This window comes from Colobus angolensis, unplaced genomic scaffold (genome assembly GCF_000951035.1).
Source record: "Colobus angolensis palliatus isolate OR3802 unplaced genomic scaffold, Cang.pa_1.0 Scaffold136, whole genome shotgun sequence".
NCBI classification, from domain to species: Eukaryota; Metazoa; Chordata; class Mammalia; order Primates; family Cercopithecidae; genus Colobus; species Colobus angolensis.
This window is the reverse complement of record NW_012114444.1, coordinates 4,890,512-4,914,202: the sequence shown is the minus strand read 5'-3', so window position 1 is coordinate 4,914,202 and position 23,691 is coordinate 4,890,512. Positions and strand designations below refer to the sequence as shown.

The 23,691-nt window shown below is 42.3% G+C and overlaps 1 protein-coding gene across 5 annotated transcripts in view; it reads left to right on the top strand.

Annotated features, from left to right (window-relative positions):
* Nucleotides 1-23,691, top strand: part of PHACTR3 (phosphatase and actin regulator 3) — a 271,728-nt gene that overhangs the window by 122,254 nt on the left and 125,783 nt on the right. For 2 of the 5 annotated variants that reach the window (XM_011934512.1, XM_011934511.1), the window contains exon 1: nucleotides 21,418-21,643. The exons of the other annotated variants lie outside the window; for them this stretch is intronic. The gene's annotated coding sequence lies outside the window, so the exon portion shown is untranslated. Of the gene's footprint in view, nucleotides 1-21,417; nucleotides 21,644-23,691 lie in introns of those variants that run through there. 5 annotated transcript variants of the gene reach the window in all.

Here is a 23,691-nt window from a genome sequence, read left to right as displayed (position 1 = left end):
GGAGGTTGTAGTGAGCCACTGCACTCCAGCCTGGCAACAGAGCAAAACTCTGTCAAAGAAGAAAAGAGAAGAGAAGAGAAGAGAGGTGAAGAGAAAACTTAAGTTTGCATGCTAAACTTACTCTCTGGTTGACCAGTTCTCCTTCCCTGAGGCAACCACTGTTACAAGTTTCTTTTTTTGTGATTTCTTGTGGATTTATTCATGTCATCACCTCCCATGTCATTCATCATATGTGTGTTTTTGTCACATGAATGATGGCAATCTACACATACTGTTTTGTACCTTTTCTTACTTTGTAGTATTTCTTGGAGATCATTTCATGGAGGTGAATGTTGATCTTTCTCAGTCTTTTATGTGTTGCCTGATAATCTGTGGAAAAGGTTCTTCTCTACTGCCCTATTGGTTGACACCGGGATTGTTTCCAAACTTTCATCGATGAATCAGTGCTACCTCAAATAATCTTTTAACCATGTATGCATCTTTATTTTCAGGCTTGAGTTTATTTGTAACAGATGTTCTGATGATTGCAATTGCTAGACCAAATTATATGTGCATTTTAAGTTTGTCTAGATGTAAAGCATTGGTCTGCAAAGATATTATATCAACTTATAAACACAGAAAAATTAATGGCAGCACTGTTTTTCAATGCCCTCACCAAACTAGGTCATTGACAATTCTAAAAGATGGGTCTACAAGGGTAGTGCTTAAAAACGTCATTTTTGGTTTAGCTTCAAGCCATGTTTACACTTGAAATGGTATTGTATATTACATTCACTTCAACATAATCCTGTCGGGATGAGAGTGAGCAGGTGGGGGCGTATATGGAAAGAGATCAGCATTCTTTGGTAGTTGTTGAAGTGAAGCTGAGTGTTGAGTACATCGTAGTTCACATTTCCAGGCTCTGTACTTTTGTAGGTGCTTACATTTCTTTATTATTCTTTTTTTTGTTTTGTTTTTGAGACAGGGTCTTGCTCTGTCATTTAGGCAAGAGTGCACTGGCACAATTATGGCTCATTGCAGCCTCGACCTCCTGGGCTCAAGGAATCCTCCTGCCTCAGCCTCCCAAGTAGCTACAATTACAGTTGCACCACACTGTGCCTGGCTAATTTTTTAAAAATTTTTTGTGGCGATGGGGGTCTCACTGTGTTGCCCAGGCTGGTCTCAAACTCCTGGGCTCAAGTGATCCTCCTGCCTTAGCCTCCCAAAATGCTGCAATTACATGTGTGTACCACTGTGTCCAGCTCCTTTTCCTTTTTATAACAGAAATGTCCAAGCCATACATGAGACAGATCTGACTCACATAATAAAAATGTGGACAATAAATCATCACGAGTTGTTTTCTCCTCGTATTTAGCAAAAACTCCTCCTGTGCTCATGACAGGCTGAGTGCCTGGCCCGTGTCTTCTCACTCTGCACAGCATCCTTGTGAGGCTGAGATCAGTGTTTTTATTTCTGTCTCACAGATGAGAAAACAGAGGTCCAGAGAGCTTAAGTAGGTAGCAGAACCAGGGAATGCAGACTTCTCGCAAAGCAATACACTGCTTCTGCCTGACCATGACTTTGCCTGGCTGCTGCCTCTCTGGCTACCATCTGTCTGTCAGGCTCTGGGGACGCTAGTTACTCTGACAGTCTAGCTACCAGATAGGCTCCAGTAAGATGGGAAAGACCTGGACAGAAATAAAGGCATTCTATGAACATTACACCAGCAACTCTTTTTAAAAAATAGATTTTATTTTTTAGAGCAGTTTTAAATTTATACAATTGTACAAAAAGTAAGAGTTCACATATACCTCTTCTCCCCTTCCCAGTTTCTCCTATTATTAACGTGTTGCATTGTGTGCACATTTGTTACAACTGATCAACCAATGTTGATGAATTATTAACTCAAGTCACAGTTTACATCAGGGCTTACGCTTGCTGTTTATATTCTACAGGTTTTGAGAAACGCATAATGGGATGTATTCACCATTACAGTATCATAGAGGATGGTTTCACTGACCCCCCAATCCCCTGTGCTCTGCCTCTGCAGAACCCCTGGCAGCCACAGATCTTTTTATTGTCACTATGGTTTTGCCTTTTCCAAGATGTCATGCAGATTGAATCATGCAGTATATGGACTTCTCAGACTGCATTCTTTGACTAAGCAAGAAGCCTTTAAGGTTCCTCCACGTCTTTCCTGTCTTGATAGCTCATTTCTTTTTACTGCTGCTTAATATTCCATTGTCGGGGTATACCAGTTTGTCTATCCATTTACCTGTGGAAGGACATCTTGGCTTCATCCCAGTTTTTGGTATATGGTCATTTTTCAATATTTTCCAAATGGTTTCATACGTGAATCTCATTGCTCTTAGAAGGTCATTCAGATGTGCTCCTGACCTGGGCCCAAATGGCCTGGACCCACCATCATCACCTCCCTGTCTGGCCTCCTCTCCCACTCCATCTTCCTTCCCCACTCTGCCGACCCTCCAGCCCCTTCCTGTTCTTTTGTGCACCATGTTGGATCCTGCACCTTCATCCTTTCTTCTTCTTTTTATTCAGAGGACTCTCACCCCAAGTTTTCTCACTGTCCAGATCTCAGCTGAAATGTCACATCCTCTAAGAAGTCCTCCCTGACCCCCTTACTGAAAGGGTTGCATGCTGCCAGGCAAATGTCCCTCACAGACTCCTCTTGGGATTTCCTTTCTTGCACTTTTCACTCTCTGGAATGACCTTGCCTGCTTAGTTGGCCATCATCTGTCCCCCACCTCTGGAATGTCGGCTCCACAGAGGGAGGGACCACATCTGGCTTATCCCTGGCTGTCTCATAGCCCTTAAACAGTGCCTGGGACCTCACAGAATATTTGCTGGATAAGTAAATGATGGATTGATTAGTCTGACTACTTCAGTGCTTTTCAAGTTGATGGCTTTCCATCTACACAGATTGTATTCATCCATGAAAAGAGAGAAGAAACCAGGAAAAGCACACCTCCAGTGATGAGGGTTATGTCTCTGGCAGCCTGTATTTTGGACCTGGGTGGGACTATGGTGTGTGTTCTTGTAGCTTTTGCTAGAGTTTTGTCTACATGGCCCTCCCTATGGAGTCCAAGATGGAGCTGACAGTGTTGTATCATTCTAAACAAGCATGTTGTTGCAAGAATCAATTTCAAAGAGATCCTCTTTTAAATGCTACTTCTCTCCCTTCCTCTTCATCTATTCTAGCCTTTGAAAGGTGTTTATGTTGATTCTGCCGTTCTCCATTCCTGAGGCACAGATAAGCATCATAAATATGTTAGTTTTGAACAGGTCCTGAAACTTGCCGACATAATTCCCATTTTGTTGTCAGTATTTCCAAGCATGAGTAGCCTGTTTTTGTTTTTGTTTTTGTTTTTTTTTTTTGGTATGGTGAATTATCTACAGTTAGGGATGTTTTAAAGGTATTTTTATGAGGACGTTTAGTCATTGGGATCACTTGTTCCTGAGTCATGCATTTATTTTAAGTCTAAGTCTTTTGAAAGGTCATTTAGATTTTTCAAATATAGTAGTCGTATCATTGTCTCATATTCTTTCTCCTTGCCCATTTTTGTTTGCTTTTAACAAAGGAAATTATTTTCAAGGAAAGCATCTTCAGATAATGCACAACCAGCCCCAGGGGAAACATGGCTTTATAGACACACTAGTGAGATCGTTGTATAATTTTATAGGGGGAAGGTTTGTATTCTGGGTAGAAAATGGTGAGATTTTAAACCAAAGTTTTATTCCAATTATGAAAATAAGACATGTGCATGATAAACATTTTCAGACCAGTGCAAGAAATAATATAATTTTTACTCATAGTTACTCTAGATATCATTAACATTTTGGTATATTTCCTTGGTGTGTGTGTGCGTGTGTAATTTCATCACACTGGAAACTCAAAGTGGTCAGAGTTCTTGTCTGTCATGCTTATTGCTCTGTAGAGAGTACTCCTGAGAAGACACTCAGTGCCAATTTACTGACTGAATGAAAGTTAAGTATATGTGTGTCACATATTTCAAAGTTTAAATAGTTCTCTGTATTTGATTTTGTGTCCCACCAGCAATTTCTCATTTTTAAATTTTTCTTTGAACATAGGATTTCTAAATAGTGGGCTGTTTTTTCATGGTATGAAAAGTTGTGTTGGAAAGCCCCTTCGCACTGGAATCTTTGAAACCATCTTCATTCATTTCTTTACAAAAAATCTTTAGCAGTGAAATTCTTGGGTTAAAGGGCCTGAATACTTTAAAGACTTCCATACATTTTTGCCAAGTAACCCTCAAGAGAGAAGGGGCCAAGTGGACTTCCCATTGGCAAGGAATAAAATGGCCTCTCCTTTTATGTTCCCATTAAGAGTGGCTTTAAGGGTCCTCTTGTAATGATGTATTTTTGTTGTCTACATTAGACATGTTGTCCCTAGTTTCTCAGTAGCATTCTGATTTTGCTATGGTATGTTTTCATGTTCAGAAGTTTGAAAAATTGTTAGGTCAAATTTAGCATTTTTGTTTTAAGGTAATTGCTCCTATACTTAAGAAGGTCTCCATCACCAAGTTAGTTACCCATTATTTTCTTCTGGCTTTCTTGTAGTTACCCATTATTTTCTTCTGGCTTTCTTTCCACTTCAGCTCGTGGGACATGCATTTGAATGTGAGGTGTAGCTTCCTGACCGTTCGGGGTAGCCCAGTGACTCAGCACTATCCTGGGAATAGTCCTTGTTTCTTTTTTCTTTTTTTTTGCCACTGATTGGAAATGCACATCTTATGGTATTCCCATTTTTTACATTATACTAAATTCTCTTTCTGGACTTTTTATTTTATTTATCTGGATCTGTCATGTCTTCATATTAACTGTTTTGACAACTATAGCTGTATTATATATTCTGATATCCAGCCAAACACCTCCTTCATTATATATTTTTTCAATTTTGGGAGCCATTCTATTATATATATGCTACAAGAAGAATATTATGAGTTAGATCAGATTATAAAATACAGGGAGAATTCCATAAAAGTTGTAAAATCATTTTGGAGAACTGATATTTTTACCAAATTGTGTAATCCCATTCAAATGCCTAGTATATGTCTGTCCTAGTATGTAAGACTTTTTTTTTTTTTCTTTTTTTTTGAGACAGGGTCTCACTCTGTCGCCCAGGCTGGAGTGCAGTGGTGCCATCTGGGCTCACTACAACCTCCACCTCCTGGGTTCAAACAAATCTCCTGCCTCAACCACCCGAGTAGCTGGGATTACAGGTGTGTACCACCGTGCCAGCTACTTTTTGTAGTTTTGGTAGAGACAGAGTTTTGTCATGTTGCCCAGGCTGGTCTCCAATTCCTGAGCAAAAAGTTATCCGCCCGCCTCAGCCTCCCAAAGTGCTGGAATTACAGGCATGAGCCACTGCTCCTGGCCAGTATTTGAGAATTTTAAAGTCAATATAATTCTAAGTTTAACTATTATGGTTTCTTCTCAGGGAGCCCAACAATTTATCATGAGTTTTATTTCTATATGTTAATATTTTGCATCGGTTACTGCAGATGAGATTTTTGCTTTCCTGTTAAACAATCTGGTGATTTTGCTAACATTAAAAAGAAATACTAATTTGGATTCATTCATTTTGTAACCTTAAAAGAGTGATTCATCTTACTCTCTTAGTATTTATCTTATTACTTATTATTTAATATTTATGTTAAATACTCTCTTAGTATTTAAAATAGTTTTCAATTTGGTTCTCTTCAGTTCTCTGAGTGTAGATTGGCTCATCAGCTGCTCAAAGGGTGAAAAATGAAAGGGGTGCTTCCTGTGAAATGTTTCCATGGGGCTCACAGTGCCCCTGAGCTGAGACACTCCTGGTTCAAGGGCAGTTCTGCTGCCCTCTCTCTGTGGAGAAGGTTTGTCTGTTGAACCTCTCACTGTCCTTTCCCTTCCTGCAGGCTGTGGGCCCAATAATCAAGGGCTGCTGGAATCCTGGTCTTTCTGCTTTGCTGTGAGAGGAGTTGGTCGTGGCCCCCTCATGCTTGGCCTTTGAGCCTGAGGAGAGATGAGGATCTTTCCTGGGTGTCCAGTTACTCTTTGAGCCAAGTGGTGGATGAAGACCTTGGGGGTGTGGTTGACTCAGAGGTCAGAGCTCCAGTGAGCAGAAGAAGCCCACACCATCTTCCAAAGCACCAATTCCAAGTCAACAGGTGACCTTCCAGAAGAATTGTGCAATAGGCTATAACTTTTATTGTGCAACCAAGTTTCTCACATAATTAACTTAATGACCTCTAGATGAAAACAGTGACATTGAGACCCCACTGGCCTCCTCTGAATTCCTTGACCAACTCGAGCTTTTCCCATACTGGCTTGTAGTATTTGGATTTCTGCAAAGGAAAATCGGGTTGATTTCGGAGTTTCAGACTGTGGGACTCTGTCCTGGTTAATGAGAAGAGTCTGGTAAGGCCACTCAGAGGGCAAGTGAGGTCTAGGACGCTGCATAAACAAATTAGGAAACGACAGAGAGGTACCAAAACCGCAGCACGTTTCAACTGTGTGTTCCTTTCTGTGTCTCTCTGATTCAATGTGGCCAGTGTTTTCTGGAGACTTTTGCAAAGATGGGAATAGGGACACATGGCACCGTGACCCCATCTAGGTGGGTGGGCCTGGAGGCTGCTCATCAACCCACCCGGCTCCCAGGAGCCAGTGCTGCTCCGGGTTCCTGCTTGGATCACATTAGTGTTCATGGTCGTTAAGCTTATGCCTGTAGAGATAATTGAGTCGTCTCCCCAAGAGCTGTTAATTGGGGAAAGGAGGAGTTTTGTTTTGCTTTGCTTGTTCCAATCTTGTGTTTTTGCTTAGAATATGAACACACATGGTCACACACATACATGCAGAGCCAGAACAACCAGAGGACCTTCTGTTTGAGCACCCAGACTAGACACACAGCAGGGAAACCATGCCCAGCCTGGTTCCCTGGGGTCTGGGCTCTTGGTTCTTTCCTTTGCGATTGAGGAGGAGGCAACCTGCTTTCTCTCCTGGGTTTAAAACACCCTCTACCTCTCAAGTCCTCACATCATCTGTGGACTTTATCCTCAGTGCTTCTCTAGAAATGTCTTACTCTTTTCTAACAATAGAAAGAATTGTTAGAGAATATGAAACAAAGAGAATATGAAATCTGTTAGCATAAAGAATCTTTTAGTAAAGAGTACAGGAAAAAAAAAAGTCTGACTTGAACTGGTGTAAATGAAGAGAGGTATTGATTGGTTACTGAAAAGCTGAGGGCCTCAGGCAGGTGACTGCATTCGGTGGTGTGGACCACGCCAGTAGGGCTCTGCTCTCTTGTGCCTGACTCTGTGTCCATCTGATTTGGCTTCATCCCCCAGCGTGTTCTCCCCACAAGGGAGGAAATGACTGTGTAGAGCCCCTGGCTCATATTCTCAAAGCTTTGCGATCCTTACTTGGTGATACAGTTTGGAAGTCTGTCCACTCTAAATCTCCTGTTGATTTGTAATCCCCAATGTTAAAGGTGGGGCCTAGTGGCTTGGGGCCCTCCCCATGGTGATGAGTTCCTGACAGTTGGTAGCTAGAGTCTGGGGCCTCCCTTCTTCTCTCTCTTGCTCCCACTTTTTTTTTTTTTTTTTTTTTTGAGATGGAGTCTCTCTCTGTCACCCAGGTTGGAGTGCAGTGGCACAATCTCGGCTCACTGCAACCCCTGCCTCCTGGGTTCAAGTAATTCTCCTGCTTCAGCCTCCTGAGTGGCTGGGACTACAGGTGCATGCTACCATATCTGGCTAATTTTGTATTTTTAGTAGAGACAGGGTTTCACCATGTTCCCTAGGCTGGTCTTGAACTCCTGAGCAAAAAGCGATCCTCCCACCTCGGCCTCCCAAGGTGCTGGGATTACAGGTGTGAACTGCCTTGCCTGGCTCTTGCTCCCACTCTTGCCATCGAATGTGCCTGCTCCCCCTTCACCTTCAACCATGAGTGGAACTTCCTGAGGCCCTCACCAGAAGCAGACATCAGTGCCGTATTGCTTGTACGGTCTACAGAACCATGAGCCAACTAAACCTCTTTTCTTTATAAATTACCCATTCTCAGGTGTTCCTTTTTAACAATGTGGAATGGACTAACCTGGGAAAACACATTTTAAAAATTTTCCTGACAGTTCCATAAAAAGTCCTGGAATTGATTCTCAAACCAATCAGTGACATGTGATGTTCTGATTTGATTGTCCAGGCCTGGGTCTGTCTGTACAGCTGGGTCACTGGGGTGGATGATGGGAGAGTCAGCTCCGTCCAAGCCAATGGGCGGCAGATGGGGAGCGGGGAGTTCATCAGGATAAGCTGGGCACATGCTGCTCTAGTGATCTGGACTTTTGAGGGGCTCACAACCATGGTGCCTGTGTCTCTCTAATTCGACATGTTGATCATGGGATAGCAAAGGGACGCTGCTTATGGAAGTTCTCTGGATACCAGCTGGACCAAGGCACCACATCGACTTATCCTCCATAATCACAGAGGCAGGAAGGGGGAGCATGGAGAACTGTGCCCTGGCTGGGAAACCATCCACCCAGAAGAGGCAGATGCCACTTCCACTCCTATTCAGTTGGCCAGACTAAGTCCCATGTGCAGGCCTGGGTTCACAGGTGGGGATGTGTAATTCCCTCCCGTTGAGAGACACAGAGCATTTGTGAGTCAATAGAGTCTGCTTTCGGTTGCCCTGCTGGTCCCCAACCTCACGGGAGACAGCCCCAAAGTCCCACTCAGTCACTACTCACAGCTCATTGTCTAGGATCTTTGAGTGATGATTCATTGTCTTTACATCATGGTTGGACATCGCTCTTCTTGATTCAGAGATTTATGACAAGTGATCTGCCCCCCACCATCAAACACCTAAGATTTAATGGTGAAACAGGGATAGGATAACTGCGGTAAATGTTCAGAAAAGGGACGATGGACTGCCAAATGATTACCACCCTGAAGTTCTCACATGAAGATACAGTGACATTCCCTTCTCTGGGGGAAAGAGAGTTCCTTGATTAGGCCTGATTTGGCTCTGTGGGACTTACCTTCCAGTCTTCATTGGCCTTCTTCATTGGCTTTAGTGCCACCTTTCTGAAGTCTTCCCTTTTTGGTTATCCTTGCTGGCTGAATCAAAAGAAGATATTGGAAGACATGCTCTTCATAGATTATGAGCAGGTGTCTCAGCCTAGAAAAATGCAGATCCAAGGATTATTTTCTACAGCACTCAGTCTCTTTTATTCAGTCTGGTGATGGCTTGGACAGCATAAATCTCTCAAAACTTTTTTGGTCCCAGTTGGCTTCATCTGCCAAAACCACATGTACAGTTTTTTGTTTTTTTTTTTGAGATGTACCCTTTCCATAGATCTGAGATCTTGTCAGGCTCCCGTAGAAGAGCTATAACCATGGTCCCTTTGCTGATGAATTTTGTCCTAGTTTGCTAACACCACATCAATCCACTTGGGATTTTTAACCATAGGTGTGACAGCAGACCAATTCTAAACCATCCTTTGCCACTTAAAGACTTCTTGGCTTTCTTTTGTTGCTTTTCTCATTGGTTCTAAGAAGCCAGGGGGTTTTTCCAATCTTACAAAACCTTGAAGTTCTGAATTCTCTTTTATTTTTGCCAGACCCTGTTATCTGCATAGGCACTTTCCAAGAAGTACTGGTTGTATTACAGAATAAAGAGAGTAGTTTGTTACCTTCATCTTAGGAAGGGCAATTTGGTGACTTCAAATGTGAGAGTTAGCAGCTACTTGGGAGTAGGAATTGTCCTTAGTATGTTTTAGGAAGAAATTAGATTTATCATGCCTTGAGCCTCCCCTTTGTCCAGGACACATGAAGGACCTGATGGGAATCCTGGGTGGTGTTGGGGGAGTTGGTGCCGGTGGAATACTAGTTTCCTGAGATTGACTCGGCACTTTCTATTCTGCTGAGTCAGTCTCGGTGCCTTCCTTGATTAGATAAAGCCATCCCTTGGCATCTCTGAAGTGCAGCTTATGGGCTACTTGTAGCGATATGGCACATGGCCATTTATGGGGTCAGGTATATTGTGTCATCGGGTCCTTTTGCAGAACCTGTTGTGTTCTGACATTCCTGAGTTGGCAGAGGAAGAAGTCGGGTCTCAGGGAAGGTGTTGGTAAGTGGCAAAGTCAGGGTTGTTGCTCAGGTCTTCCCGGCTTGAGGTCTTTTCTTCTTTCTATTTTTGCAGATTCGTTTCTGGAAAGATTTATTTAAATCCTCTCTAGTTTACCCCTATAGTTCTTGAATCAAAAGGCTTATCTTAACAAGCACAGAAAGCCCCATTTATTCAGGTATTGTAAACAAGAATGGAAAAGATAAATGTGGCCTCATTTACTCATCCCATTCTCCTACTTTTTATCCCACACCAGGAGTCTCCCAGGCTCTAAGCAGACCTCAGGAAGGATGGGGCTGTCAGACATGAAATGTTAATGATCCTCATTGGATTGTAACTGGGTTCTGGTTTTTGAAGCTTGTTTTGTCTCTTGGGAGGCAGAGATAAGGTCAAGCTGGGGCTCAAAGCATCATCGTAACCACCAAAATGGGGACCACAGCTGCTGAGTTCACTGGCTATGCCATTTAAAAGGCAGGACACACTTTCAAATTTCCCACTATTTTTAACCAGCTTGCTTGCTTTTAAATTCATGTGTGGTTCCTGGAGACACTTGACCTCTTTCTACAGAGCCTTCCCTTCTGCCATTTTAATGAACAGCAGCATCAATGACTCCCTAACTTCCAACTGCATCTTCTTCATCTTCATTAGTCTTTATCTTGGCATTCAAGCCTCTTCCAGGCCTCCTGCTCCCTTTTCTTCCTCATCTCTCTTACCATGGCTTTCCCTCACCCCTTCACCCACTTCTTGGTGTTTCTGCATCATACGTTCCTTTATGGGAATGCTCTTTTCCACCTGTCAGGATCCTACCCACCCCTCAATGTCCGGTTCAAATGCTACACCTTCAGAAAGATTTTTGGGGAAAAAAATAAAGTCTTTTTTCTTTTTGAGTGTGAGAGTATTGCACACTCATTATAGAATATTTATAAATAAAAGTCTTTCCCAGTTGTATCAGCCAGAGTTAATCACTACAAATATTTGCATATTTCCATTCATCTTTTTTCATGTATACATACATACAGAAAATATTTATACTACTGATACCATAATTACATATCCCAATTTTAAATATAGCGTGCGTCTTGAAAATTTTTGGTATCATGAAATGTTTTTCAAATACATAATTTTTACTGGATACTTGAAATTCTGTTCTACCTCTCTTCTACAATTATGTAAACATTCCTCTTACTGTTTGGTTGTTTACATTGTTTTCTTGTGCATAAGGCTTTGTCTCTGATTATATATGTATAAATATAAGTATTTTTGAACAGTGTAAACTCTTTTAAGCTCTTAACACACATTGCCAAACGTTTTCTCAGGAAGGTGGTATTTGTTTCCACTCCCATATGTACTGTAAGCTTATCTTTCCAAATCTTTTCCAATCTGATGAGTTGAGTTTTAAGAAATCAACTACCAGTTTGGCAAAAATGGAAACTCATTACAGATTCCCCTCAACTTACAGTGGGGTTTTGTCCTGATAAACTCATCTTAAGTTGACAATATCATGTCAAAAATGCATTTAATATACCTAATCTACTGACCATGATACCCTCGCCTATGATAAATGTGCTCAGCACACTTGTGTTAGCCTACAGTTAGGCGAAAATCATCTACCACAGCCTATTTTATAATAAAGTATTGAATATCTCATATAATTTATCAGATACTATTTACTCTGTCAAAATTGCAATGGTTTCACGCCATTGTAAAGTTGAAAAGTGTTACATAGAACCATTGTAAGTCAGGGATAGTAGGCTTTTGGGTTTCTTGTTCATTTTAAAGAGGTCTTTATATATTAAGGACTTTATTTTTTTTCATTGATTGGGAATATATTCCAGAGTTCATTGTTTGACTTTTTTATATGGATTTTGAATGAAACGTTTTAAAATTCTTATGTAATTTGGACTAGCCATTCTTTTGTTCTTGATTGGTTCTATTTCCTTTAAGCTTAATTTTTTTTTTTTTTTTTTTTTTTTGAGATGGAGTCTCGCTCTGTTGCCCAGGCTGGAGTGCAGTGGCCAGATCTCAGCTCACTGCAAGCTCCGCCCCCCAGGTTTATGCCATTCTCCTGCCTCAGCCTCCCGAGTAGCTGGGTCTACAGGCACCCACCACCTCGCCCGGCTAGTTTTTTTTTGTATTTTTTAGTAGAGGGGGGTTTCACCGTGTTAGCCAGGATGGTCTCGATCTCCTGACCTCATGATCCGCCTGTCTTGGCCTCCCAAAGTGCAGGGATTACAGGCTTGAGGCACCGCGCCCAGCCTAAGCTTAAAAATTTTATCTTAACTCTGAATCAGTTTTTTCCCCTAGATTTTCTACAATTGTACTTTTCAAATTAAACTGAAATCTATCTTAGTGGAAGTATGAAATATTTCCAATGTGACTTTTCCCCAAATATCTGATTATGATTCTGCTATGCATCGCATTGTTGAGAAACGTTTTTCCCATTGGTTTATGGTGCTTTTGTCCATCTTGACTTAACTTATCCCATATTTCATATAGATGCACCCCATGATCTGAGTAATGACACTTCCACCATGGCCCTGCAGTTTTGGTTATTATAGCTTTGAGATGCATTTCCAGGTCTGTTAGATACTTTTCCTTGTCATTTTTTTGTACTATGGTCCCCTCTCAGTGAAAACTTTGCACACTCTCAAGGGTTCCAGTGACTGTTGCAAACGCCTTTAACTCTTCAGCTCACTGTGAGCTTCTTGAGGACAGGACTCAAGTTGTCCTCATCAACTACACATTCCCCATAGCATAGCCCATCATAGCATTGACTAGATAAAATTCACTGAAAACACATTTGTTATGTTGATAATTTCTTTCTGGTCATTTTCTGGGTGACTTGTATTTTTAAACAACCTATAATCAGGTGTATTATTTGATTAAATTTAGGAAAGAAATATATGCTGTATTTAATTGGCTTGTGTTTCTCAGCTTCAACCCAAGTTAATTTAACTTTCAGTGTTATTTGTAATTGCCAGACATTTAGTACATTAATGAAGACTTTTTTTCCAGTAGCCCATTTATATTTACTCTTGAAAAATGATTTACTTTTGATTTCAAACCAAAAACATTATCATTCTAATTTCTCTATTCTCTCATTTCTATTTTCAACCCAAAACATTCTGTTGAGATATAAAATAATATTGGATCAGCCTGGAAGGAGACCTTGGATGAACAAAGTGAGGTTGTTTCATTTCTCACAACAGGGTCTAGAGTCTGAGTTCTCATTTTGAATCAGGGTGGAGGTGGGAAAACAGCTCTCCTGGGTGCCTGTTGAATGTGTGCCTTTTTGGGCATCTGTTTACATTCATGAGGGTCCACAGAGACCCAGAGAAATTCCAACTACTTGAGTTTGTTTTTCTATCTACATTTTAACACTTAAGTTGATTCCTGGACGTATCTGATACTTCTTGTGTTTTCTACTAGGCATAGGACATTACTGTGCACAGAGCAGGTGTTCAATAGACAGGTTTCTTTTAATGTAAAAAAATTTATTGATTATGACCCTCACATAACAAAGCAGCCCAGTAGTCCTCTTGTTGTACCCCCACCCAGGTATCCCCAAAGAGAACCACTGTCTTAATTTACATTGTCTTGATTAGTTTTACTTGTTTTTGAGTCTTACACAATTGGAACTGAACAATATGTAATATTTTGTATCTGTCTTCTTTTGTTCAACATTACATTTCTAAGGTTGGTCCATGTTACCGAGTGTGACAATATTTCATCATTTTCTTTGCTGGATAGTATTTCATTGTGTGAATAAATTCTCAGTTTATCCATTCTACTGTTAATAACATTTCTGTTATTTCTAGTATTTGGCTGTTATGAGTGATACCTCTGGTAACCTTCTTGAGCTTGTTTTTGTCTTTCGCTTTTTTTTTTCTCTCTCCTTTTTTGGTAAAGAATTGCTGGGTCATATGGCTTGCATATGTTTGGCGTTAGTAGATACTGTGAAACAGTATTCCAAAATGTTTGAACCAGGGTCAACTCACACAGCAGCATGGAAGTTCTAGTTGCTCTTTAATCTGCCCCACACTTGATACTGTCAGCTTTTTCTAAACATTTTAGCCATCATGTTACTTGTATGGAAATATTGCATTGTGGTTTAATTGGTATTTCCTTGAAAACGAATGAGGCTGAGCTCCTTTTTATTTTTTCATGGCTATTTATATGTCTTCTTTATGAAGTACCTGTTCAGTTTTTTGAAAGTTTTAAAAATTGAATTCTAGAAATTTAAAAAATATATATTCTGGATATGAGTCTTCAGTTGAAGTTCCTCAATGTGCTTTGCCTTTACATTCACTTAATTATATCTTTCCAGGAAAAGAAATATTTAATTTTAATGTAGGTCCATTTAGCAACCTTTTTTCCTTTTTGTATCTTATGTAAGGAGTATTTGCCTACCCACAAACCATAAAGCTTTTCTCCTGTTTTCTTCTAGAAGTGTTACTGGTTTTGCTCTGAAATTTGGGATCAGAATCAATTTTATGTATGGTATGAGGGAGGGATCAGGAATCAATTTTCCCATATGGATATCCCATTGATCCTCCACCATTTGCTGAAAGGATCATTCTTTTCCTACTGCACAGCTGTGTTCCCTTTCTTATAAATCAGTCAGTACAACTGTGTGGGTCTATTTCTGGGCTCCATGTTCTGTTCCATCAGCCTGTCCACCCTTGCGCCAATAGCACATCATCATAGTTGTTGGAGATTTAAAATCAGTCATGATATCTGATAGTGGAAATCCTACCACTTTGTTTTTTTCTTCAAGATCATCTTAGTCATTCCTGGTTCTAGACATTTCTATATAAAAATTTGAATTAATTTATACACATACACATAAACTTTCGTAATTTGGATTGGAATTACATTGAACTTGTGGGTCAATTTAGGAACAAATAAAATATTTAAAACATTCGGTAATTTGTTCTGTGAACATGGTATATCCCACCTTGTATTTAGGCTATTTTTCTTTTTTCTCAATAATGCATTCTATGTATAGACCTTATGCACATCTTTTGCTAGATTTATTCTGGAGTATTTTATGCTGCTTTAATGACATTTAAGTTATCTCGTTTAAATATAATTTTCTAATTCTTTGGTTCTGGCATATAGAAATACAATTTATTTTTGTATATGGACTTCCTATGTAAGAAACTTGCTAAATTATTCTAATTAAGATTATTTTGGATTTTCTAAAAACATGTTTCTGGAGAAAAAAAGGAAAGCTTCATTTTTTCCTTTCCAATCCTTAAACATTTTAGTCCTTGTTGTACTGGTTAAAATCTCTAATACAATTTTAAATAAAGACATTCTTGTCTCATTCCCAATCTTGGAGGGAAAGATTTGAATATTTCATCCTTAAGTATGGGTTTGCAATAGGTTTTTTGTATATATTCCTCATGAAATTAAAGACATTTCCTTTTATTCCTAATCTGCTGGCAGTTTCTAATCATAAATAGGTTAGGAGTTTTATCAAATGCTATCTCTGTATTTGTGGAAGTGATCATATAACTTTACTTCTAATTTATTCTGTTAATGTGGTGATTTCCACTGATTATTTTTAAATGTCAAGCTAATCTTGCATTTTGAGAAAAACCTAACTTGTTTTCCATGTTTTGTCTTTCTGCATTTCTCTGCCTCTGGTTTACTAATGTTTTCTGTAGGATTTCTGTATCTATGGTCATGAAAGATCGGCCTGTCATTTTCATTTCTAGTGATGCCCTTTTCTGGCTTTGGTATTAAGATTATGCTGGCCTCTTAAAATTGATTCCCTCATGTTTTTTATTCTCTCTGAGACTTGTTTAAGACCGGTATTATTTCTTCCTTGAGAGCTTGGAGGAATTTACTGTGGGGCCCGTACATCCTTCAGCAGATACTCAAATGTTTAGAAGAGGTGACATCCTTTACATAAGGTTGCAAATTAAGAAAAAAATGTTAAAGGTAGAAGCAGAGGTGCCTGTCCATATTTTCTCCTAGTGGGAATGATTCATTTGTATATTTATTTATTCAGCAAAAAATACCCTAAATGTTTGTAGCACACCAGACACTGTAGCCATTAAGGAAACACACATGCCTTCCTTCTAGGAGTTCACATTCTGGACCAAGGAGTGTTTTCTATTCCAGTTTGAGAGTGTGTGTCCATGCACCTGGCTGTGAGCTCTGGGTCCCTTGTGCTGGCCCTGCCCCTCCTCTGGCTCACAGTGCTCACTCCACTCCAGGACTCCACCCCATGTTTTCAGTCTCCTGAATGTACCCCACCCAGCATTGCTTCAGGACCTTCCGCAATGAGGTTCCCTGCCCCTGCTTTGCTCTTCCCTTCACCGTTTGTTTGTGTGTGTGTGTGTGTGTGTGTGTGTATGTGTGTGTGTGTGTGTGTCAGAGTCTCGTTCTGTTGCCCATGCTGGAGTGCAGTGGTGCGATCTCGATCTCAGCTCACTGCAACCTCTGCCTCCCTGGTTCAAGTGATTCTTGTGCCTCTGCCTCCCAAGAAGCTAGAATTATAGGTATGCGCCACCACACCTGGCTAATTTTCGTATTTTTAGTAGAGACGGGGTTTCACCATGTTGCCCAGGCTGGTCTTGAACTCCCAACCTCAGATGATTCACACACCTCAGCCACCCAGATTACAGCTGTGATCCACTGCACCCGGCCCTCTTCCCTTCACTCTTCATCTGAGAGTCCTGCTCATTATTAATGTCACTTCTTTAGAGAGGACTTTCTTCGTCCCCTGGGCTAAAGAAGATTCTCCAGTCCCCTAGGCTCAGAGGCCCCATGCTCTTCTCTCCTAGCATTTACATGTTCATAATTCACACATTTACCTGTGTGATTATTTTTGTTTTAATGTCATTTGTTGCCACCCAATTGCGGGCTTCACGATGAAAAAATTTGCAACTCTTCTACTCACCAACGATACTCTTGTGCCCAGTGCAAGACCAGGCACACAGTAGGTGCTCAATAAATGTACATTGCTTTCCTTCCTTTCTAAAGGGTTCCAGAAGGCCATTAATAGGCAAAAAACACAAGTGTATATGAAAGCTGAGTCTATCATGCTGCCCGATGGGTCCCCGTGCCCAGCACTGGGTGCTTGCTTAGTGTTGGTAAAATATATGAATGAATGAATGAGTGAATTAATGGATAGATGAAGTGCAATTGAAATTTATTATGCTCATAAAGAAACACAACAATTAAATAGATTTATTGCATTAAGATTATTTTAAGAAGTTGTTTTATTCCTGCATTCATTTTGTTTCCAACACAAACAGTACATAAAAATAATTATTTCTTGGATTCATGAAAAATTGAAAGGGCCCTTGAGTGTTTATTTAGTGTATCCTTTTTGGCAGAATTAGTGATCTTAATAATGAAAACAGCACTGGGTGACTTTTTTAAATTGAAATTTTTGTTGAGATAATTGCAGATGTGCATGCAGCTATGAGAAATGGCAGGGAGACATCTTGTGTACCCTTTACTCAATTTTCCCCCAGTGCTCAACTAGAATATACACACCTAACTGGAATACTGACATGGATGAAATCCACTGAACTTATCCCATTGGCTAACTTAATTCACATTTGCTGCACTGTCCTGAGGGCTTTTATCTCATTTAACTGTGACAACAGCCCTGTAAGGGGGATAGCATTATCACTCAGGTTCTGGAGCCTGGGACACTCGTGCTCAGAGAGGCAGAGCAACTCACTCACAGCCTTGCACATGCTCGGGATGAAGCTGGAATCCCCACTGGAAACCCCCCCTCCAGCCTGTGTTCTTCCTGGGGCTGGCATAAACCATGATATAGAGATCTGTTCCTTGTTACAGATCTCTAAAGAAGAAAATTACTTGCTTAACAAAAATGACTTTGCTGTATAAAGGTGTGGTTTTTTGGACTATTCCTCCAGAATGGCATTTTTAAGAAGTCTAAAGTCTAAGAAAACCTCTGCAAAAATTCAAGGCACTTAAATCTCTGATGAAGCACTCAAATGTATTCATTTATCATCCACAGTCTTTCAGTTTCGTTGTAGGCAGATTTATGTCCTTTGTGGTGGTAGCTCCATGTCCTGGAATGGACCTCCTGTCCAGGTTCACAGATACAGCTAAGAGGCTGGAAAAGGTCCCAAGTGGAAGGAAGCTTGGGTTTTTAGTTTCCTCACATATTCTTAGAAGCTAGGGGCTGAGGAAACCCAGAAGTTAGGTGGTCAAGGGCAAAAAGATTCTCCCTTGTCTGTCTTTCTTCCCCAAACCTTGTCACATGGAAGATTTGAAATGGCTCCCCCAGGCCTGGGTCCTGGGCAGCTGTGTCACTGTGGGTGCCCACCTCCCACGCTGCTTGCTCTGCCCTGCTCGGAGAAAGACAACTTCTTGTCATTCTCAGCCACACAGCACCCAGGGCCCCCGATTCCTCTCCTGGTTGCTGTGTGGCTGAGAATAACCCTGGATCATGAGGCATCCTGCCGCCCAGCCCAACATTTCCATCTGGTCCTGTTGGGGAGGAGGGAAATGCGGAGGGAAATGCGGATGCAGTATCTGTGGCTGGGCTCCAGCAAGACCCCTCCATGGTCTCCGGCCCCAGTACCAGTGGTTTCACTCACCTGGACCATCTACAAGGGTCAAATCCAGTGTGTGCAGTGCTTGGAATTAGAGGAAAGAGACTTGCAGGTACAGCATCGTGAAAGGCCCCTTTTGATGATACAGAAAAATAAAAAACCTCCAAAATAATTTTAATCCTTTTCCTATCTTTGTTTATATTTCATTATAGAATGAGATCTGCTTTTGACTTATATTAAGGTGACCTGTTTGAAATTGACAATTTTGTGGGTTGATGACAGCTGAATATTGGCAGTTTTAAATGGTTCAGTCTAATGCAAGTTAAATTAAAACCTTGAGGAATATACAACTTTTCACTTTACATGGCTCTGTTTTAAAAAGGGTGTCAACATATTTCAGCCTTGTGGAGATGGCGGCATATGTCTATCCTGTGTTGCAAGCAGCTGTGAATGGTTGCGTCGTTTTGCTTGGCCTACGCATGGGCGTGTTGTCACCAGAAAGCGTCTCTGCTCCTTCAAGTGGTGGCAAGCCCCTCCTGACAGCCATTCCTCATCCAGACAAGAACCCATCAGATCTTATGAAAATTTAATGTGTGAAAGTGTAGAGTTGCATGAGGCTTGTTTTTTTTTTTTTAAATATATTAGTCTGCAGCCCTTGCTAACACCAGATGAATGAGTTAAGAATCCACCTCCTCCAGGGCTGTCAGGCTGCTAAACTGCACACTGGGGCAAAATTCCTTCTCTTATTCTTAGCTTATTCTTTTTTTTTTTTTTAATTTTTTTTTGAGACAGAATCTTACTCTGTCCCCCAAACTGGAGTGCAGTGGCGCGATCTCAGCTCACTGTAACCTCCCCCTCCTGGGTTCAAGCAATTCTCTGCCTCAGCCTCCTGAGTAGCTGGGATTACAGGCACCTGCCACCACACCCAGCTAATTTTTGTAATTTTAGTAGAGACAGGGTTTCACCATCTTGGCCAGGCTGGTCTTGAACTCCTGACCTTGTGATCCACCCACCTCGGCCTCCCAAAGTGTTGGGATTACAGGTGTGAGCCACCGCTCCTGGCCTCTTAGCTTATTCTTAAAGGGAATTTCCTACCTTTTATTTTTCTTCCTGAGAGAGTTTCCAATTTGCCAGAGTCTGAAGGGTTGTTATGCTTTCAGCCAAAAGGATGCCTCAGTAGCCCTTTAGCCCACTTTCCCCCAGGGCAATGGTAGCATTGAACGTGCAATCCCTAGCTGACTTGAAGGATTGGACTTGAAAAAAATCCGCAGTTCCTTCTGGAATCTGCAAGGATTGGGGAATTTGAAAGATTCAGGGGAATTAGTTCGGCTTCCCAAACTAATTGGTTTCAGTGACCCCTTCTTCTTCCAGTTTCATCACTGGTGTGACTGATGTTAACATTATCGTCATCCTGTTTTACAAATGAGGACCCTGGAAAGGCTTGGAGGGCCCTGGGGCTGCCTAAGGTCACAGGCTAGGAAGAAATGGAGCCTGCCCGAGGGCCTGCATCTCCTCATTCTGAAGCCCAGGCTTTCTCTGTGTTTTCAAAATGCCTGCTGGTTGCATTTTGTTTTTCCAGATGATATTGTAGATGCCAGAAAGTGGGGCCTGTGTTTCCATTTCTTGGTTTTCCTGCCCTTCCAGCTCGCTCATAGGAGGCATATGATGAGTACAGGAACAGGCATCTGTGCTGGGCAGACCTAAAACGAGGAAGAAGCATCGTGACCAATTACCTTGCAGTGGGGCGCGGTCCTATCTTGAAGACCAAAACATCTCTTGAGAGGCTAGCGTATCTGGTCCGAAAAGTCGCCATTTCTTTGGGAGGGCCTGTACAAAGTGGTCCACATCTCACAGGGTGGTCTCCTGGGCTCTGCAGGCCCATGTCGTATCCACAGTACATGGATCAACAAACACAGAACATCAATGAATCCAGGTGTTCACCGGGACAGGTGTGGGAAACTGAGGCAGAGGCCACGGGCTCTTCTGTCTCTCAATTCCTGTCCCCTTTGCATACTGGGGGGCGCTTACTGAGGGTAGTCCGATAATTTAATCTCACAGTGCCCCACCAGAGACCATGGGCACCTACTAAGCGCAACGTGGCACCTACTAAGCGCAACGCTGTGCTTGACTCTACAGTCTGAGTGTGCGCACTCAGGGCTGGTCTCCCTCATGCAGCCCGAGGCCTCCTGCCAAAGTCTACTTCAAGGGGAAGCTGGAGGTGCACACAATCCCCTACGTCTCCTTTGATCCAAATACATCAGCTCTTCCAAATTTTGTTTGCTGTGTATTTTTTTCCCAGATACTTAAAAAGGATTTAAGAATCTTGCCAAAGTGGCCACTTCTCCTAAAAACATCTAACCCAGTCCTTGCAGATTCCAGAAGGAACTGCTGATTTTTTAATTCATCTTCAGTCGTTTGCTTTTGGAAGGGAACATTTATTGTGTTGAAACTTAAAGACTTGATAAAAAAAAAGTTTGCTTTTTCTGGTGTCCTTGAAAAGCAAATGACTTTCACCCAGGATTTCTGTACTGGGTGTCAGGGACCATGGTACACCACGGTGCTTAGAAAAATGGATGATGGAGATGGTGATGTGGCTGGCTAACATTTATTAACATTGCTATTGCCAGGCACCATGTCAACCCTTTCCTATGCGTTAGCTCATTTAATTCTCACAGGCACATGACAGGAAACGGAAGCTCAGAGACGTTATGTAACTTGTCCAAGTCTGAACAGTTAATAAGAGCTTGCCTTCAAACCCAGTCCATTCTGGCTTGTGGGGCCCAAGCCTTGCTGTGCTGCCCCAGGCTGTGTAGGATGCATCTGCAGTGACCATTCTTCTCTCCAGAGCTCCTTCCTAGGACTGACTTTGTGGAGATTCTGTCTGCTAGGTGGCGGGGCAAGACACACCTGTCCCTCTCCCTGGAAGGAGTCAGTCCAGCAAGAAACCTGATGAAACCAGTGACTCCCAGCTCTGCGTGAGACAAGATGATGGGGCGATGGTGGGGGATGTGGCAGCACAAAGCAGCTTCGTCCACTGATGTCGGGAACAGTCTTCTGAAAGAAGAAAAGTATAAGTTGTTACCCAGAGTAGAAGATGGCCAGGCCAGGAGTTGGGAAGGGGATTCTAGAAGGCAAAGTGCATGTAAAGTTCTTGAAACTAGAGATGCCTGAGGAATCTAGATGAGGCCAGTCTGGTTGGAGCAAAGGGTGATGAGATGGGAGGCTGGAGAGTGACAAGGACCAGACTGCATGAGGAGGACACTGCTGCTTGGGGGCTTCCCATCCTGAGGACAGAGGAACTTGAGCACAGGAGTTACTTGTTATCAGCTGAAATGTATTGAGCCCCTGCTGCTCTGTGGACATACAATGGTTGGACAAACAGACAAAGTCCCCGTTCTCAAGGAGCTTGTATTCCAACAGAAAAGAAAAGAAATACACAAGACGATGTCAAAGAGTGACAAGTGGCCCAAAGAAAGTAAAACAAGGGGCCAGGTGCGGTGGGTCACACCTGTAATCCCAGCACTTTGGGAGGCCGAGGCAGGCAGATCACAAGGTCAGGAGATCGAGACTATCCTGGCTAACACGGTGAAACCCCGTCTCTACTAAAAAATACAAAAAATTAGCTGGGCGTGGTGGCGGGCGCCTGTAGTCCCAGCTACTCAGGAGGCTGAGGCAGGAGAATGGCATGAACCCGGGAGGCGGAGCTTGCAGTGAGCGGAGAACTTGCCACTGCACTCCAGCCTGGGTGACATAGAAAGACTCCCTCTCAAAAGTAAAACAAGGTGGCACCTCAGATTGAACTGAGGAAGGTACAGGAAGCCACTGCAGTGATGTGGTGAGCAGGGTTGGCACCTCTGTACAGTGGGCATTCAGGGGTGAGGAGTCAGCACTGTGGCAGTGTTGGGAGAAGGTATTGCTGGAAGAGGGGGTGGCTGATTAGAAGGCTCTGAGGCAGCAATAAACAGGGCATGATCAGGGACTGCCCTGTGCAGTCAGCGTGGCTGGAATGGAGGGAGCATGAGGGAGAAGGCACCAAGTGAGGCCAGAGGCTCCTCAGGGGGTTTGGATTGGATCCTTAATGCAGGGGTGGGCAGATGCCCTGGAGGGTTTCAGCACGGGGTGGCAAGGCCTGCTGTGCATTGCTGGGGATCTCTTTGCTTCCATGTGATCCGTGGACCGGGAAGTGACCAGAATGGCAGCTGGGATGGGCAGGGGATGAGGGGAATACTCTTGCCGTCGTGCGTGCCACACATGATGGGGAATGGGCTTGGGGGACAGCCATGGTGGGAGAGGAGCCCACAGGGGTTTGGGAGAGGTTAGCAAATACTCATGCTTGTTTTGGGAGGAGCCTCTGCTGGGGTCAGGGCGTGGGGGTGGCAGTAAGGACTGCAGCTTGTGAGAGGCAGGCCGGGCTGCTGGGTCCCACGTGCTATCAGATGGACTCCTATATGGCATGCTGGGAAAGATGCCCTGTGGCTCTCAACCAGCTCAGCCTATGGCCCTGAGAGAGGATGTGGGCAGGCCCTGATGATCTTGGTTTTCTTTCTTTTTTATCTTTTTCTTTTTCTTTTCTTTTCTTTTCTTCTTTTTTTTTCGGCTTTACTGAACTATAATTCACATATTATACAATTCACCCTTATACGGTTCACAGTTCTGTGGTTTTTACTACATTCACGGGGTTGTGCAACTGCACCACAGTCTAATTTGAAAACACTTTCATCATCCCAAGAGGAAACCCCCCGTCCATTAAGCGCTCACTGCCCACTTCCCCTTTCCTACCCCTGGCAACCGCGAATCTACTCTCTGTCTCTCTGGACCCTTCATACAAATAGGATCGTACAGTGTGGGGTCTGTGACAGGGTCGTTTCACCTGGCACCGTGTTTTCTTTTCTTTTTTTTCTTTTCGAGTATACAATGCTTTATTTATTTATTTATTTTTTACCTGAATATGCATCCTTTATTATTTATTTATTTATTATTGTTATTATTATACTTTAAGTTCTAGGGTACATGTGCATAACGT